This window comes from Cnephaeus nilssonii, assembly GCF_951640355.1.
Source record: "Cnephaeus nilssonii genome assembly, chromosome: 6".
Lineage (NCBI taxonomy): Eukaryota > Metazoa > Chordata > Mammalia > Chiroptera > Vespertilionidae > Cnephaeus > Cnephaeus nilssonii.
The window spans coordinates 57,977,658-57,998,414 of NC_137077.1; the positions used below are offsets into that span (position 1 = coordinate 57,977,658).

The 20,757-nt window shown below is 38.4% G+C and overlaps 1 protein-coding gene and 1 pseudogene across 2 annotated transcripts in view; one reads left to right on the top strand and one right to left on the bottom strand.

The window, feature by feature from the left end:
- The window catches only part of TAFA2 (TAFA chemokine like family member 2), a gene marked incomplete at its 3' end in the record, with an annotated part of 416,622 nt that overhangs the window by 106,214 nt on the left and 289,651 nt on the right, over positions 1-20,757 (bottom strand). The window lies entirely within an intron of this gene.
- On the top strand, positions 4,568-5,451 carry LOC307101076 (heterogeneous nuclear ribonucleoprotein A1-like 2; annotated as a pseudogene). The gene has a single exon. The product of its transcript is annotated as a heterogeneous nuclear ribonucleoprotein A1-like 2 (transcript).

The following is a 20,757-nucleotide window of genomic DNA, read 5'->3' on the forward strand; positions in this document are numbered from 1 at the left end:
CCATGTCCAGGTCCTCTGATTACAAATTTCTTGTTCCTTCTACCAGATCACTCTATAGCAATATTTGTGGACATGTATGCACCAGATGAACAGTAGAGAAAGAGATCCTGGCTTCTACATTAGTTTCCATCTTGCACAAAAGGAGAAGGATGACACAGAGCCAGGGCACAGGGTGGCATTGTTCCTTTATTCCGCTTTAGTTCTGCACCTTCTGTACTGAGCATTGACAAAAATAATCAAGTTCCCAGAACCCCTGACACCATCTGCTGACACCACATTGTACAAACATCAAATGAAGGTGACAATAAAATTGCTTTCGTCTATTGGGGACATTATTCAATTTCTGAATTATCAGGGGAACAGGTATCCTCCACCTCAGGTCACATGCTGTTCACCTGATTCTGTATTAACTCTTTTTGTCAGTTATAAGGAATAAAAAATGACCACTGTATCACAATGTATTTAAGAAGGTAATTATATGCTGGAAAACTACATAATGGTCCCTAATGATAAATAGCAGTAATTTTGGACTCCCTGCGATTTGGGCTTATAGGCATCACCCTTCTCAATTCATGCCAGCAACTTGATCATTGATGTTATGCCCTTTCTAAACAGGCTAAGTGCCCACCTTCTGACAACAGATAATACTATTAATATAAATTATTTTTCTATCCTCTCAAAATTTTTATTCCTGTGTAAGGCAGATAGTATGTCCAGGAACACTGTTTTCACTCTGTCTCAAAAACCAATCAGGAACTTTGTAAGTACAACCAATGGAATGCACCTAAATCTAGCAATAATCACCATAGTTATGACAAATAATTGGAAGAGGATATCATAAGGCCTCCCTCTGATAAAAGAGGAAACATGTTTTTCCAAAGCCTCCCCCTTCTGCAGGCTCAGACCTCCCTCTAGTAATTAGGATGAGCCTTAGGAGTTGGAATATGAATTTGAAGATCTGCCCCAATACTATAAGACTCACATCACATTTGTCAGTCTAGCTCTCTTGTGGTGCCCCAGTTCAGCTTCTACCATTTTTCGGGCCTGACTCCTTTGGAGCAGCTGTAAACACCTCACTTTGCTCTTGCCTCCCTTCCCTAACCCATCCCCCCAACACACACACACCTAAAATGCAATTCCTGAAATTCAGTCCTTGTCTTTACTACCTCCTGACAATCTTCCCTGGCCATTATTTAAAATCAGTTAAACCTCAAAAGGAGTGAAAATTGAGTGAGTTATCAGCTATTAAAATGTGTATCCATTTTGGGGGACACCCTATATTTCTCCTGCCCTTAACAATAATTCTCTGGGCTATGTTGTTCTTGCCTTATTGCCTGGATGCCATGCCTCACCTACCAGAATGGACCTTCCTCTGGACCCAAGTTGGGCCCAATCCCATCATCAGACCCTCATAGTACAAGGTCAAGTTCTGGGTCCCAACTGTCCCCATCTGTGTCAACTTGCTGGTATTGGTCACTTGAGCTTACAGTTTAATGAAAAGAAATGTAATTTAAAATAGATTAGTTCTTGACCTTTATTGTTTTATATTGTTAGTTCACATAGGCATCTAAAATATCAAAAGATAAAATAGTGTGGTTCATAAATTGGTGTATATTATTCAGCTATAATTATGGCCACCTTATTTGACATTGATACTGAGGGAAGCCACCACTTGCCAATACTGTCAGTGCAACAAGAAACACGGAAGGCCAATGGACCTTGGGTGTTAGCAGGTCTGTTGAGATAGTGGTGGCTCAAGGCAATTCCCTAACCTGATAATCCTTTTAGTGTTTACCTAACTTTACCTTTGATATGCCCATATGCATTGCTAAAGGCCAAATGTGTATTCAAGTAAATAAATAGCAGACCAGGCCAGAAGTCAGTGTGCCTCTTCAAGAAAGAGGTCTCCACCTGGCCCCGCATGCCTTCTAAATTCATATTTCCTGTATAGTATTTTCATTTGTGCGTCAGCCCCTCCTTCAGATCCTGAACCCCACTGCGAAGATCATGGCATGATACATAATTAAAATACTGAGTAGTGGATACACAACTCAGGAGCTAGATGTCCTGCATTCAAACCCTAGCTTTGACATTTACCAACTTTGGGCCAGTGGACAAAATTAACAAGTGCTTCAATTTCTTCAACTATGAAATAGGGAAAGGGGAAAATGATTCCTTTCTCAGGAGTTGTGAGTATTATTAAATGTGAATGAAACCATTGTAATAACCTGGTTATTATTAACAGGAAAGGAATAAAATGAAGACTAGGTAATATAAGCATGCCATTTATACAGCTTTGCTAATTTAACAATCTCCAAGTCTGTTCCCTGCTGATCAATAGGTGAAGGAACTAGACAAAGGCAATTTAGTCACATGCCCTGTAAGGTCTGAGAGATGTGGGATGGTGCCCGCCTGTCTGTCAGTCACACCTGGGAGTGAATCAACAGCCAGAATAAGTGTGGCCATTGCAAGGGCACAAAACCTGAATATTTAAACCTCTAAACAAAGGAGCCTCTCTCTCTCACTGGCGTGCCAGGTTATGGGCGTGACAGCTCTGTGGGACCCACAAATGGACTAAGGGACTTTTAATTCGTCTGAATGCTGAACTTATGAGGCTGCTACATCGAACAGAAGCTCTGGACACTGACCCTCCTTTTGGCTCTACTGGATCCCCAGCTGCACCTTTTTAAAGACTAGTTTAAGGGACATGGGACTTTGCACTCCTAGAAATGTAACTCCACACAAATAAAGTATTTTACCACATCTCATTCTCCTATGTGAATCTTAGGAAATTCATTTTCTAAAGACATCACAAGCACCTCACTCTGAGTGATGGAGAAGTTTCATTCTCCAGTGACATGTTGATATATATGAAGTTTTTACAGTAGGGCCTCCCTCAGAATAAATGCTCAACAATTCGATACAGGCAACCATATCTAACAAATAATTATGAGAGTCATAGAGAAGATCAAATAGAAAAAAAAATCAGTGCTATGCTGAAATCAATGCTAACTCTCCCATGAAGACTTCTATGACCCTCCCAGGACAATTTGAAATTACCTTCAATATGCCAGTAATTCTTTAGCAGAGATGTTTGAAGTCCTAGGTCGAGCTTGACAGCTTACTACCTTGTGCACATTCTTTATCTATTAAATGCAGAAAATAGTGTTTCCTATCCAATAGCACTAGCCTTATTATTAAATTTGTTAAGACATATAAAGCACTTATAGAAGGGGCCTGACATATAGAAAGCACCTAAGTGTTGGCTAATTTCTATTATTAGTGTAGTCCATACAATAGAAAGATGAAATTATGAAACCAGAATGTCCCTAAGGGATTGGAGCCAGGAGGAATCCATGTTCCTGACAAATGGGCAGTATGTCATTAGCTCTAGTCCCAAACAGGAGTTTCCCCCATAAAGTGGGTTCAAATCTTAATTGTAAAGCCTGAAAAATTCACCAGATGGACAAGATCACTCAGATCAAGAGGAAGCAATCATAGCCACACCCTCCTACAAACAGAGAAAGCAGGCAAATCAAGCAAGTACATATAACAATTGACATTTTGCAAAGTTTTTAGGGGATGCAATCTTTCTTAGAAAGTCAGTGAGAGCTGAAACCGGTTTGGCTCAGTGGATAGAGCATCGGTCTGCGGACTGGAAGGTCCCAGGTTCGATTCCGGTCAAGGGCATGTACATTGGTTGCGGGCACATCCCCCGGTGGGGGGTGTGCAGGAGGCAGCTGGTCAATGTCTCTCTCTCATCGATGTTTCTAGCTCTCTATCCCTCTCCCTTCCTCTCTGTGAAAAATCAATAAAATATATTTTTTTGAAAAAAGAAAAGAAAGTCAGTGAGAGACTGCTCTTTAAAAGGTCAAATGGATAAAAAGACTCAGAAAAAAATTAGGTGCCCCAAGCAAGAAGGCAACAATCTGACATACACTGATATGAGGCAATAGTAGTGTAGACACGAAAGACGATCAAAAGATCCTAAAGGAAGAGAATTTCATAGTGGACCAAGGTGTAAGTAATACCAGATTCTTAGTGACTAGGTCCAAGAGATGAAACCCAAAGTTCCATTCTATACCATGTGTAAGTGCATATAAATATGTCTTTGTCAGTCACATACTAAAATTTAGAGAATATTTTCTTTTTAAAAAAAGACAGTTATTCAGCATCATGATCAGACTACCACATTTAGCAATCAATAGCATGGGTACAAAAAAAATCTACATTAAAACCCTTTGTTGGGATGCTTTACACTTTCCACAGAACAGAAACGAAAATAACCTGTGATACAATTAGTCACAAGTACAGTCCTCAAGTTTCTTGCCCATTCACATGAGTATTGTCTAAAACATGTCTTCTCTGTAGCAGCTATGCCCTGTCATCACTGTGCTTGGCTGAGTTCACGAATGTGTTGTAACCTGTAGCTTCCCTGTCACTTCTCTGGCTCTCCTCTCCTCTAAGCTTTGTTTCCTGACAGTAATTAAAACCTGCCACTGCCATAGCTTTCTGCCGGGGGACACCACCAAGTAGCATCGGTGAAGTCCACCCTCTGGCAGTTGCCATGTCAAGTTGGTCTCCCAAAGAGAACAAACAGCTGTACAAGCTCTTTATTGGAGGTCTGAGCTTTGAAACAACCAATGAGAGTCTGAGGAGCCACGCTGAGCAATGGAGACACCCACAGATTGTGGCGGTGAGAGATCAAACACCAAGCACCCCAGGGGCTTTGCGTTTGTCATGTGTGCCACTATGGAGGACATGGATGCAAGGCTCCACGAGGTGGATAGAAGAGTTGTGGAACCAGGGATGGTTGTCTCAAGAGAAGATTCTCAAAGACCTGGTGCCCACTTAACTGTGAAAAAGACCTTTGTTGGTGGTATTAAAAAAGACACTGAAGAACATCACCTAAGAGATTATTTTGAACAGCATGGGGAAATTGAAATGACTGGAAAATCATGACTGACCAAGGCAGTGGCAGAAAGAGAGGTTTCGCTTTTGGAACCTTTGATGACCATGACTCTGTAGACAGGATTGTCATTCAGAAATACCATCCTGTGAATGGCCACAACTATGAAGTAAGGAAAGGCCCATCTAAGTAAGAGATGGCTAGTGCTTCATCCAGCCAAAGAGGTCAAAGTGGTTCTAGAAACTTTGGAGGTGTCGTGGAGGTGGTTTTGGTGGGAATGACAACTTTGGTTTTGAGGAAACATCAGTGATCGAGGAGGCTTCTGTGGCAGTCGTGGTGAGGGTGGATATGGTGTTAGATATGGTGGCAGTGGGGATGGCTATAATGGATTTGATAATGATGGAAGCCATGTGGGAGGTGGAGGACGCTACAATGATTTTGGCAATTACAGCAATCAATCTTCCAATTTTGGAGCCATGAAAGGAAGAAACTTTGGAGGCAGAAGCTCTGGCACCTACAGTGGAGAGTATTTCTTATTTTAAATGTAGATTCAGTTATTTTCAACCAAAGCTCCTCTGATCCTCCTCCTCCCAAGTAGAGGTTAAACTCCCCTGTGGTCATTGAAGGCTGTACAACAGATCGGCCTTGACTGCTAACTACCTGTGTGACCTCGGCAAAGTTATTTCATCTCACTCCCCAATCGTCTCCTTGTCTGCCAAGTGGAATCTGCCTAACAGGAGTAGCATGATTATTAAATCAGCTACCACAAATGAAATTCTTAGAAGGGTGCATAACACACAGAAAACATACATACTTTCTGTGTCCCCATGAGGTACCAAGTTAAAGGATGTCACCATTTGCTGTTTCCTATCTAGACTAACTAACTGCACCCCCACTGACTATTCTAATCAATATTGTGGAAGTTAAGCGGGGGTGGGGGGGGGGTGGGGGAGGGGACATGGGGGAGCAGATAAAAAACTAAAAAACACATTAGAATATTGTCTTCTGCCTTGTTCACCAGGGCTCAGTCCCACACTCAGGCTTAACAAGGGTCCTTTTCTCAGGACGTAAATTACATTACAATCTGGGTTACCAGGAATGGGCTGCTTAGGAACCTGAATGGCTCCTTTGATCGCTGTAGTACCTTACATTGAACATGGTGCCAGGCACAGGCCAGTGTCTCAAAAAATAAATGAGGAAAGATTAACGAATGAGTATCAAATAAGAAAAAAAAGTATTCTAAATCCAGGACTACTTGTTAAAATCAGCAGATTTTTAAACTTGTTAACAAAACAAAATTATCATTTTAATGTGTGTGTTTTTTAATAGGTTACAGCTAAAAGCATCAGCAGTGCTTCTTAAAGTGAATTGTGCAAATCTTTAAGTTAGAAATCTTAAAATGTTTTAACCGAATATTACTACCACTTCCTCTGTCACTTAAAGAGTTTTAAAATTCTTTTGTCTGCCCCAAATGTTCTTAGAAGCGTGAGTGCTCTCTATGCATTGGGCTGCCTAAACGTAGACAAATTATCTGCTCCCCCACCAACCACTGGTTTTTTCTATTACCAAATGAGAGTTTCTAAAGGCCTACCATGACTAGGATAAATCACTCCATTTCTTTTACTCTATTAAAGTAGGTGTTTTATGTTCCACTGCCACAAAATCCAAGATGAACACCAGAAATAGCCTGTGAGTTGAGGACTCTCATTTTAAAATGGCACCACAATTTATCCTAGTTCTTGCTGTACCGTGAGCATTACATTATTCATTAGAAGTATTTTGTGTTTTAAGCAGCTATTATGCAGCTTTTGCTGAGCATAGCCTTCCCAGTGCAAGGTGGTGATGTGGAGGGCTGTCTTCCAGAGAGAGGGTCACTTTGTGGAATTCCCACCTCTGTGACCCCAGTGTGTTTGCATACATATAAATTCACTCTATGACATTCCTGTCATGTTTGCTCAGTGAGCAAGTAATTTGCCACTCTCATTACTCCAGGTACAAGGTACCCTGTGGCAAATCAATCTTCTTTCTGCTTCATACATCACAGCTCCCCCAGACATCCAGGGCCTTCTGACTCTAAAACGCACTGTGAGACAAAGACCCAAGTCTGTTTCAGCAACTGCATTGTCCAGAGGGGCTAATGAGCGTTACACCTCACTGGGAAACCCCATCTCGGGGCAGGGGAAATGTCTATAGCAAAGCAAAGATGCTGTTAAAAGCAAAGCATTTCCTGTACCAGAGGGAGGGAGGTCCTAATAGCGGAACAAAGGAGTAGCTACAGGGGGTTTAGTGCACAGTATTTCAGAAATATTAATCTACCATCTTCTCCGGTCACAAATCATTTTCTCCACCTCTTGACAAGCTGAAATTTGATTTTGAAAGAATCCATTGCAGGATCCTGACTGGCTAAAATATCTCAGGCTTCTCTCCTCAGAGACAGAGCCAGCTCAAACCAGCAGATGAAACCATTTCAGTGTTTTCATTGGTGCTGATTGCTGTTTTTTCACCAACATTTCAAACTCACCATTGCAGCATATGTGCTGGTGGGGGAAAAAAGCAGTGGAAATTCTATACCTGTCTTCAAAGCTGAGGAAGGGTAATATGCTGGGATTTTCATGACACATCACAGCTCAAATCTATTTTAGAAAACCACTCATTCAACAAATATTTGTCGACAAATATTTGTTGAGTACCTTCTATGTTGTATTCTTGGAGCTGTAGATAAAATAATTAACAAAAGAAACAAGGTGTTTCTCCTCATGGAATTTATGTTTCAGAAGAGAAAAAATAAATGAAGATCTAAAAATGCCAATGTGACAACTGCAAGTATTGTTCAGTGATATAATACATAAAAAACAGTTATGTGATACAGAGTGATGAAAGTACAGAAGCAACATGAGACAGGATGGTAAGGAGGATGTTAAACAAATGAATAAACCATGAGAAAAAGGAGGGGAAAGAAAATGTGGGCAATAAAAGGGAGGAGTTTATAAAAATAAAGAGCTAGTGAAATAAAGAGGAGATAGCATGGCTGGAGGAGGTAAGCAGGAGTCTGAAGAGAGGTACTAGCCAGAGTCCTTATTGGTTATAATAAAGAATCTGGGTTATTCAAAGTGCAGTGAGAAGCCATTGGAAAGTGGAAGTAAAGCGAGCTTTGAAACAGCAGGCCAAATGACACAATCTCATTGACATTATTTAAAGGTCTCTTTTAAAAGTATCTTTGCGTACAGAAATAGTTGTGGGGAATAGATGCCATAGATGCAGGGAGAACTGAGGAATCTGGGGTTATAGTCCAGGCAAGTTTCATAATGATGTGACCTAGGAAGGCATCAGTAGAGATAAAGAAAAGTACACATACTTGTGAGATGTTTTGATCATATAAGCCTTGAGACTTGTCCAAAGATTTAATGAGAGTATGGTAAAAAGAACATTGATGTCATTAGTAAGATGACAAGGGGGTGAAACTAAATAATTCTCATTTAGACATATTAAGTTTGAGAAGGTAGATATCCAGAATATTACTTTTGGAAGCTGAGAGCACAAAACTAGAGCTTAGTGAGAGGTAAGTTCTGGGTCATACAGATAGTATTTAATTCTAAGTAACTAAATAAGCTTACCTGGCATAGAGTTAGAGATGAAATACAGGACACTAGTTAAATTTGAATTTCAGACACAATGAATATTTTTTTTAGTATAAGTATGTCCCGAACATGCATGAAGCATGGTTATACTAAAACTAGTGGCCCAGTGCACGAAATTCATGCACGGGAGGCGGGGGGGCTGGGGGGGGTGTCCTTCAGCCTGGCCTGCACCCTCTCCAATCTGGGACCCCTCAGGGGATAACTGGCAGTCGGACATCCCTCTCACAATTTAGAACTGCTGGCTCCTAACCACTCGCCTGCCTGCCTGATTGCCCCTAACTTCTTCTGCCTGCCAGCCTGATTGTCTCTAACTGCTTCCCTGCTGGCTTGATTGCCCCTAACCACCTCTGCCTTGGCCCTGCATCTGGGACCCAGGATTCCCTTCTCCAGCTGACCACAGGCACCCAGGATCCGGGCTTCCCTCCCTCTGGTCAGCCATAGGCGCCCAGGCTGGCTGCAGACGCAGGGGATGGTGGGCAGGTGGCTTCACCTGGGTTGCAGCCACAAGTACTAGCGCCCGGGATCACGGGGTGGGAGGCTTCTTCATCTTCCCTGGGATGCAGTGTGGGCAAGTTCTCCGGCTGGCTGTGGCCTGGGATCATGGGGCAGGTGGCTTCTTCCTCTCCTGGGCTGCATCTTCCTCAGACACTGGGGCCCAGTTTCTCTGTCTCCCCCAGGACGTGGGGCAGGCAGACATGAGGCTTCTGCTGCTGGCTGTGGCCTGGGATCACAGGGCAGGCGGCTTCTTCATCTCCTGGGCTGCAGCCAGCCTCAGGCGCTGGCGCCCAACTTCTCCGACCCCCACAGGCCTGGAGCGGCGGGGGGGCGGGGCTGCCGCCATGTTTTCAGGTTACTTTGCATACTCACTCTGATTGGCTGGTAGCGTAGCAGAGTGATGGTAATTTGCATGTTTCTTTTTTGTTAGTGTAGATATATCCCAACAGTCTGAGATGGATAGATAGATGATACATAGAGGTGTGTGTGTGTGTGTGTGTGTGTGTGTGTGTGTGTGTGTGTATTTTATGAAACACATAACACTAAAAAAGGTTATCTAAAATTCAAGTTTAACTGGGCATCCTGTATTTTTTTAATAATGGTTAAAGTATTACATATAGTATTACATATGTCTTCTTTTTCCCTCATTGATCTCTCCCCAGCCACCCCCATCCCTCTACACATGCCCTCACCCCCCTAGTGTCTGTGTCCATTGCTTATGCTTATATGCATGCATTCAAGTCCTTTGGTTGATCTCTTACACACTCCCTCCTTCCCCTGCCTTCCCTCTGAAGTTTGACTGTCTGTTCGAAGCTTCTCTGTCTCTGGATCTATTTCTGTTCATCAGTTTATGTTGTTCATTATATTCCACAAATGAGTGAGATCATGTGACATTTATCTTTCTCCAACTAGCTTATTTCGCTTAGCATAACACTCTCCAGTTCCATCCATGCTGTTGCAAATGTTAAGAGTTCTTTCTTTTTTACAGAAGCATTGTATTCCATTGTGTAGATGTACCACTGTTTTTTAATCCACTCATCTGCTGATAGGCACTTAGGCTGTTTCCAAATCTTAGCTATTGTAAATTGTGCTATGAACATAGGGGGCATATGTCCTTTCTGATTGGTGTTTCTGATTTCTTGGGATATAGTCCTAGAAGTGGGATTACTGGGTCAAATGGAAGTTCCATTTTTAATTTTTTGAGGAAACTCCATACTGTTTTCCACAGTGGCTGCACCAGTCTGCATTCCCACCAGCAGTGCACGAGGGTTTCTTTTTCTCTGCATCCTTGCCAGCACTTGTCGTTTGTTGATTTGTTGATGATTGCCATTCTGACAGGTGTGAGATGGTATCTCATTGTCATTTTCATTTGCATCTCTGGGATGATTAGTGACTTTGAGCATGTTTTCAAATGTCTCTTGGCCTTCTCTATGTCCACTTTCAAAAAATGTCTATTTAAGTCCTTTGCCCGTTTTTTTTTTATTGGATTGTTTATCTTCCTTTTGTTAAGATGTATGAGTTCTCTATAAATTTTGGAGATTAGGCCCTTATCGGATATAACATTAACATCCTGTATTTTTATTTGCCAAATCTGCCAACCCTAAGTCAGGGTGATATCATAAATAGGGAAGACCAGACCTGGTGTATCCACACTGGAGAAGTGGATCAGAGGAAGAGGGTTTAGGAAGCATTTAGAAGGAGTCTTAGAAGGAACCAGTAAGGAGAGTGTGGTGTCCCAAGCACCAAAAAAAAAAGGTGTCCCAAGAAGAAAGAAATAGTCAATTGAGTGCAAAGTTTGTACTGTTGTTTAAGGTTTGAATAATGTGAGCTCAACAAGTAACCATGGCATTTGGCATCAGGTAAGGAAGACTTGCTGACCTTGAAAAAGAGCACCTACTGGAACTGAAGACCCATTGGAGTGAAATAAAGAGATAAAGAGCTGGAGACAGTGAATATAGAAAACAGGGTGGTAGCTATGGGGCCCAGACACTGGGGGAGATGCAGGAGAATGTGCATATGCTGATGGGAATGATACCGGGGAGAGGAGAACTGCATGAATCAGGAGTGAGAGGGAAAATGGGAGGACCAAAGCCTTTACGGAAAATGGGATCCAAACCATGATGGAAACAGTAGTGGAAACAATTCTTCCATTTCAACAGAGAGAAGATAGAAAATATGGGTGTGGTTTCTGTTGGTTTCAAATTAGAAATGACTCCATTTATAAACATCCACACAAAAATATTTCATTTATAAAGTATTTTTTCCACATTTTAGTTTGTTCAAAAGTATCCATCTACTTATTATATATTCATAAACCAATATAAAATAATCAAAATTAGTTGCTTATTTTAAGTTGTTTTGATAGCTAAATCAATTACTGTTAGACAGTTGTTTAGGAAGAAAAAAAAAGAAGTGTTCACTTTTACTTTCCCATGGTTGCCTTCAGTTTTCAAGACTATGGGAAGTACAAAATAGCCTTTAAACTTTTATAACATAAAACTGAAGTTTTTCTACTGGAAAGCAGACATTCCTAAACAACATTTCCCCCAAACAACTGCTCCATGCCATACATCATTAAATAGAAAAGTTTTTCTAATACGAAGTAAAAGCAAGTACTGCCAAGCTCCAGAGAAACAAAGGTCAGTTGCTGTGGGAACCACGCTTTGGACCTTCTGACCTTTGCATGTGTTGCATTAATGTGGAGATTTGCATTGGATCTACTCCAAAATAAAAATCAGGTATCCGGGGAGACAACTATAAATATAGCTCAGCAGCGAAGAGATAGTGCTGCATTTTGGGGAATTCAAAGGAAATAGTAAACACATTTTTAGCTAGATATACTAGTAATACCTTTAGAACATTTCTCTAAGTACCATGCAGTCATTTGTCAGTTACCTGAAGTCCTGATGATATTTGTAAATGAACATGAACATTTGCTCCATAATACTTCATGTTCTTATTAATAGAAGAGTGATAGTCTGGCAAATGAAATTTCTTGGTTTATTAAAGTTTCAGAGTCAGGACTGTCTGCATGGTTCCCGTTATTTTTAACACAAAGCTCACAGCTAAAGCAGTCTTGGATCCTTTTGAATATTTAAAGAAATGTGTCTCCTATCCATATCCTGTATTTGAAGGCAAACTGACACTGCTATTAGAACTGATAAAATATGGGTGAAGAAAAAAATCATGAATATTAAACCAACTAACATTTATTATCTATTGCCAACACTTTCCACAGTGAACAAGCCTCTTTCTCAGCATGTTTACTACAATTTAAAATTGCCACCTTCACTATCTTTAGATAGTATTTTTTTAGTTTCCCTGTATTAACACAAGGAACACAAAATCTAAGCTCCACAAAGATGCCTTATATGCATTGCCTGGTGTCTGGTAACCTAAAGGCAGTCAATAAATATGGACCGATGGATGAAGGGGTGGATGGATGTCCAGAGAACTATGCGGAAGTGAAGCTATGAAATTTAGTCAGATGGTGAAGAGATCATAAATATACTTTTCTTAATCAGGTGAGGAAAACAAGGTGTATCAAATATTCTCCAGAACTTCCTGCCATTCCTAAAGCCACAAGTTAGTGACAAATATTTTCATTCCATTTAAAAACCCTAGTTCTTCTACATGCTTCTACCCTACACGGGGAACACTCTCCCTCCCCCCAATCCATCCATTCATACACTCAAAACAGACCTCACTAGGCTCTGGTGATAGATTTCTGCCCACCCACCCTAGCTTTGATATATAACTGATACATAACACTGTGTAAGTTTACAGTGTACAACGGGGTGATTTGATATACACATACACTGAGAAATGATTGCCACAATAAAGTTAATACATCCATCTCCTCATATAACTACCTTTGTGTTTGTGCCCATATGTGTGTGATGAGAACATTTAGGATTTACTTTCTAACTATTTTTCAAGTATACAATAAAGTGTTGTTAACCATAGTCGCTATGCTGAATATTACACAGCCAGAACTTATTCATCTTATAACCGGAAGTTTTTACCCTTTGAACAATATCTCCTGATTTCCACCACCCACCAATCCCAGGCATCCACCAATATACTCTTTGTTTCTATGAGTTCTGCTTATTTAGGTTCCACATATAAGTGAAATCATACAGTATTTGTCTTTCTGTGTCTAATTTATTTCACTTAGCATAATGCCTTCAATGTTTATTCCTGTTGTCTCAAAAAGGCAGGATTTCCTTATTTTTGTGGCTGAATAATATTTGACTCTCTCTCTCTCTCTCTCTCTCTCTCTATATATATATATATATATATATATATATATATGAAACAATCTGTGTTCCTCAGTGACTAAATAGATAAAGAATGGATAAATATCCATGATATATAATGAGTATATATATATATATATATATATATATATATATATATATATATATTGTTTCCATATCTTCACTATTGTAAATGATGCTGCCATAAACTTAAACCCTGATATCTGGGATTTACCCAAGGGTTTCAAAGCTATCACAAATACAGTGAAATACAGAAAGAGCAATTCACAATGGCCAATACTCCCAAGAATAACACCCATGCTTTTTAAAAATAACCTCAACAGTTCATATCTTTGACATTTCACACCTACAAATCATGTTAGGGCATACAGAGAACTTCTTGGAGGCTGGGACCATGTTACTCTCAATTATGTATCCCAGAAATCTACCACAGCACTGGTGTATAGTAGGTACTTAATGCCTATGTTTATTAGATGAATGAATGTATGAAAGAATGGAAGCACACATGCCCAGGTAACACAACCTCGTAATCTAATATCCTAATACAACCTATTAAAAAAAGATTATGCAAATTCCTCATGTATTTGATTTTTTTATAGAAGTTACCCTTTCCCCACAAAGGACTGTTATGAAAAAGGATTTCTTAAGACAGAAGACCACAAATCAATTCAGCAATTAGAGAGAAGGAAGATAGAGGAAAGAGGGAGGAGAGGAGAGAAGAAAAGGTCAAAGGGAGGGGAAGGATGAATACAACTATCAAATGTTGGTGAGTCAGCAGGATTGTACATAGCAAGATGGTGGCATAGAAAGAGCCTGAACTCACCTTGTCCCATAGACATACTAAATCTACAAGTACCTATGAAATAATTCCCACTGGAAAAAAAAATCCTTATAACTAGCTAAACAGCTCCCTTCACGACAAGGGATGAAAGAGCCACATCAAGATGGTGAGGGCATGAACGGGAATGGGGTGGGAGGGCAATGGGAGGATAAGGACACATCTGTAATACCTTAATCAATAAAGAAAAAAGAAGATCTCTAGGAGAGGCAGAGTTGCATTATCAACGAAAACCCCATTCCCAGCATGGCAACACATAGTAGAGAATTTTATCTCATGGATCTTCCACTTCTCTCTGAGGAGTGAAGGGTTTATGTCCCACATTGGAAAAGACATTCCATGTAAATGGAAGAGTAAAGAAAGCTAGTGTAGCTATATTTATATCCAACAAAATAGAACTTAAAATGAGACTGTAACAAAAGACAAAGAGCAATACATAATGATAAAAGGGTCAATTCAACAAGAGGATATAACATTTGTAAGTACATATATATTCAACATAGGAGCCCCAAAATATTAACATACCTAAACAGAAAAAAATTGACAATATTACAATAATAATAGGGAACTTTAATACCCCACTTACATCAATGGATAGAACATCTAGTCAGAAAATTAATAAGGAAACATTGGCCTCAAATGACACATAACACAAGATAGACTAATAGTTATATACAAAACATTTCATCCCAAAGCAGCAGAATACACAGTCTTCTCAAGTAAACAAATTTCAATATCCATTCATAAAACTCAACAAAGTCAGTATAGAGGGAATGTACTTCACATAATAACAGCCATATATGACAAACCCAGAGCTAATATCATACCTAATGGTGAAAAGCTGAAATTTTTCCTCTAAAGTCAGGAAAAAAATACAAGGATGTATTTTTCTTGCCACTTTTAGTCAAAACAGTATTGGAAGTCCTAACCAGAGCAATTAAGCAAGAAAATAAATAAAAGATATGCAAGTCATAAAGAAAGCAGTAAATATATCTCTATTTGCAGAAGATATGATAATATATATAGAAAACCCTAGCCCTCACCTGGTAGCTAAGTTGGTAAGAGCATCACCCACATATGCCAAGGTTTCAGGTTTGATTCCCAGCTATGGCACATACAAAAATCAACCAAAGGATGCATAAATAGGTGGAACAACAAATCTATGCTTCTCTCTCTCCCTGCTCCCTTTCTTTCTCTAAAAATCAATAATTAAAATTGTTTTAAAAATAAAAGAATCCACACTAAAAAACCACATTAGAATAAAAAAATTTAGTAAAGTTCCATAATATAAAATCAAGATCCAAAAATCGGTTGTTTTTCCATAAATTAATAATGAACTATAAGAAAGAGAAACTAAGAAAACAACCCCATTTTTAATTGTATCAAAAAGAATAAAATACCTAGGAATAAATCTAACCAAGGAGGTGAAAGACTTGTACACTGAAAACTGTAAGACATTGATGAAAGAAACTGAAGACACAAGTAAATGGAAAGATATCTCATACTCATGGGTTGGAATAATTAATATTGTGTAAATGTTCATATCATCCAAAGTGATGTACAGATTCAACACAATCCTTATCAAAATTCCAATGGCATTTCTCACAAAAGTAGAAAAAAATAATGCTAAAATTTGTTTAGAACCACAAAATATCTTGAATAGCCAAAGCAATTCTAAAAAAAACAGACAACACTGAAAATATCATGCTCCCTAATTTTCAACTATATAACAAACCTATAGTAATCAAAACTGCATAGTATTAGCAGAAAATGGGACAGAGAGTTCAATAAAACAGAAGAAATAAACTCATACATATATGGTCAATTATGTATATGAAAAGGGAGCCAATAATATGCAATGGAGACAGAACAGTCTCTTCAATAAATTGGATTGAGAAAACTGGACAGCTACACATAAAAAATGAAACTAGACTACTACCTTACATTATACACAAAAACTAACTGAAAATTTGATTAAATACTTGAATATAATAACCTGAAACTATAAAGAAGTAAGAAGAAAACATAGGCGGTAAATTCCCTGACATCAGGGTTGACACTGAGTTTTTGGATCTGCCTTCAAAAGCAAAGGCAACAAAAGGAAAAATAAACAAGGGGGACTAAAAAACTTCTGCACAGCAAAGGAAAACATCAACAAAATAAAAAGACAACCTACTGAATGGAAGAAAATATTTGCAAATCATGTATCCAATAAAGGGTTAATATACAAAATATATATTTTTAAACTCCATAGCAAAAATAAGATAAAATAAACAATTTTATTTAAGACATGTAGATGACCAGTAGGCACATGAAAAGATGTTCAACCTCACTAATCATCAGGAAAATGCAAATCAAAGCCATAAGAAGATATTATCACACATCTGTCAAAATGACAATTATTGAAAGGATAAGAAATAGCATGTGATGGAAAGAATGCAGAGAAAGGGGAACCTTTATACACTGTTGGTAATATGTAAATTGGTATAGCTGCTATGAAAAGCAATATAGAGTTTCCTCAAGAAATTAAAAATACAACTACCATATTATTCAGCTATTCCACTTCTGGGTATTTATCTGGAGAAAAGAAAAATACTAATTAGAAAAAATATATGCACCTCTATATTCGCTGCAGCATTATTAACAATATCTAAGATATGGAAACAACCTACAGTGTCCACTGATGGATGAATAAATAAATAAGATACAGTGCGTATGTACAGTGAAATACTACTCAGCCATAAAAAAAGAAAATCTTACATAGTGACGACATGGATGGATCTTGGGAATATTATTCTAAGTGAAATAAGTCAGATATAGAAAGACAATACTGTGTGAATTCACTTACATGTGGACTCTAAAATAAAACTCATAGGTTCAGAGAACAGATTGGTGATTATCAGAGGGGAAGGGAGTTAGCCAAAATTGATGAAGAGGGTCAATTGTATGGTGATGGATTGCATCTGGACTCATAATAGTGATCACTTTGTACTGAATACAAGTGTCTAATTTTTATGTTGTACACCTGAAACTAATATAATGTTATATACCGATTTTACCTCAATAAAAAAATATGCTCATGAATGAGGCAAAGGGAATCAGTTCTTTATTTTACTTTTCACTTCTGTCTTTTTACAGCAATTAAATCCTTAAATTTGCCAAAGCTAAGTATGAAGTGCACAAGGAAGTTATGACTCGGGGGTGGAGAGTTAATAAAATTCTGAAATGAAAAAAAAAATTAACAATGGCAGTCAAAAGCACAAACTAAGCCAAGATCTAATTATATTATACTTTCATGAAAGGAAAAAACATTATGAAATATTTAATAATCTACTAAACTCCACGTTTTTCATCTTCCATGGATTCCACAGACTTGCCCACAATTATCTCTTCAGTTAAATACACAGCTCTTGACAAGTGCTTAGATTCACATTCCCATCCTTGTTCCTGATACTATGGGGCCACTTCAAATGCTGAAAGCTCTTCCCTTGCCAATCTCCATGTTTTAGAGAGGTTTAGGTTATCAGGGTTTCGATCTGCTTGTTTTAATCAGTACTCCTGCACTATTTGCCTATACCTTACAGGTGAGCCTTTTGGCAGATGATTTATTTGATTTTCTTTATTCTTATCTTGCCAGCACTTCCTAAAATTTAATGAAAGGATAAAGGAAGAAGGTTCAGCAGGCACTGAACAACATGTCTTATTGTCAACAGAAATGCTAAATATATGCTCTGATTTCTGTAAGACCCCAGGATCCAAGCTAAACTTACAAAGAGAGATGAAATTTTGGATTATCTGTGTTTTTTCCTTTTGCATGCCATCAAGCTATTGTGATGTAAATAGCAAAAAAAAAAAAGGATACAGTTCCCTGAGAACACAGAACCTAACTAACACCTTATCCCTTTTATCAGTAAAGATGATCCTATAACTGACTTGAGATATTACTTTTCTATACTATTTGATACATATAAAAAACAGGTAATGTATGTACAGTTAGGAAGCATAATATAAAATAATTGTGAACTACCACGTACTAAACCCATCACCAATTTAGGAATCAAACCTTACGCTTGCTCTTAAAGCTATTTTGTACACCTTCCCAGTTCAACTCCTGCTTTTCTTCATCTAAAAGTAATTACTAACTTTCCTCTTTAAAAAATAATGTTACTATATATGGTAGGTATCATTAACCAATGTATTATTACAATTTGCTTGATTAAGCTTTATAAATGTGTTATTATATTATGTGTAATCACCTAAAATTTATTTTTTTCATTCAACATTATATTTCTAAGATGTGTTTGCATCCAATTGTACTTCATTCATTTTCACAGTCATATAATCTGTTCTGTGATTTTAGCAAAATATTTCCATCCATTTCTGCCTATATTGTTTATGACTGACAGCTCTATCTCCCTTTTTTTGAGAGCCTAATTTTTACTAAACGATTGAGATCAGCAGAAATTAAGAAGTTTTTATTATTAAGACCCTAAAGAAGGGGAGGAAAGGCAAGGTGCTGACAGTTCTGCATTTGGGTGCATCCAAGAAGTGGTCACCACAATAAACTGTGCTCAGGATTGAGCTGATATAGCACAATGAACCTTGGCAGAGTAGGGTATTCCTAAAGGCTGCTCTACCAGATGAGGCGTTCAATACACTTAATGAGATGCAGAGTCCATTATCAGAAAGTATAGCAACAAAATATAGGCTCATCATGCAGTTGTAAGAATTTTCACAGGTAAGGTGAGTTAATAGATACAAATACTTAGGAGTCCAGGCAGGCATGTAAGTTGGTAGGACCTGAGAAACCATTCAGCTGATTATAAATTATCAGCCACTAATCTAGAATTCAGGGCAAGACTCTGTACCAGCAGGAGACTAGCTAGATGAAGACAAAGTCATGATTCTGGAGGAATACATGCACTGTGTATGCTACTGAAAGGAAGACTTGAGTGCAGAAAATAGAACTAAATCCAGCTGATCAAAATGGGGGTACAAGCAGCTGAACTGAGCTAGCAGCCAGGAGACATTTGCTGATTCTGTGTGAACCTAAGTTTGGGGCCAGCGGTGTTCACAATATTCCTCTATGGGATCAGGATTGGCCTGAACACTGGGGCAGAGTGGTGCCTTGAAGGGCTTTTGGTTGTGGGAAGGAGAGAACTTGGGGGCAGTTCCCCCTCTGTCCTGGAAATGTCCTTCCAATATGGAATGGATGCCAGGGTGGAGACAGCTCTTTAGAGACTTTCCTTCATGATCATTAGTTACCATACATTTATAGAAGGTATTAAGACTATATGGGCAAGTTAAATGCCTCTTATACACCCTTTATAACTCTGTGATTCCAAAAACATTTAATATCAAAAAGAATGCTATATGACTTGCTCTTCTAGATACTTGGATTTTAAGCAATATTGGAATCTTCTTTCAGAACTTAAAGATGAAAAAAAAAATGCCTTAAAATGAAGTAGGATAGTATTTGAAAACAGCCTTCTAGGTCCCGTGAGAAATCTTTATTAAACCATAAAGCTTTATTTAATCTTCAGTGTGGTAAGGAAACATGCTGTTGTTATTTTAAATGATTAATTTTATATTGGAATGTACTGTATGGTTTTTGTCTTGGGATGATTTTTTACTGTTTATTGAGGAGAAGAATAAGTAAGTATACACATGATTCTATAGTAATTTCCAACTTCTACTTTGAGATTTCCTAATGACAGAGCCAGTTAAAGTTGTTCAGCTGACCAGGTGGGCCCTTTAACTGATACATATGGATAGAAAATAGATTTTATTTTGGCAGCATAAACTGTAATTACTTCCATATGAATGATTTCTTCAACTACTTTATGCATAAAGGCCTTTCAGGTAAGAGAAATATCTTTTAACTATTTCTCTGTATCTAGGAAGCTGTAGTTTAATAAATCCACTTGAAAGTACCTGTCTCATTGCAATAACTACTTTATGGAGCACAGCAGTCCACATGGAGGCCAGTTATGGTGTACTGGAAAGAACTTGAGTTTTGGAGGCAACAGATACGAATTTGACTGCTTTTTTAACCTGTTACCAACCCTGATCATGGATAATTTACCTCACACTCTATGTTTCCTGACCTGAGAATGGTGGGTGAGACACCTGCTTCAGAGGGTTTCTGTAGATACTAAATAATGAAACACTTAACATAATGGCTGCACATTTTACAATTTCATTTAAAGTTCAGTTCTTTTTCAGCTTCAGTCTCCTATTTAAACAACAGAGAAATGCCTCCCTCATCAGACTGTTTTGAAAATCAATGATGAAAACATGTCGAATAATAAGGTCCTATATACATGTAAGGGGTTCGTTATTCTTTGCTGCTAACAACTGATGTCTCAAAAATGTTTTGAGATTTCTTAATCACACAGCCAGTTAAAGTTGTTCACCTGACCAGAAAAGTCATTTTAGAGGGAAAACAATTGTTTTGGTAAATGCATTTTTACTTCTTTCCCCTTTGGTCCTATGGCATAGCATGTTACCCACCTTTAACCATGGTCTCTTAGCCTCTTTAGCCAGCACTTCTCTTGGTTCCTAAAAGACTGGGTGGCTTAAAACAATGGAAATGTT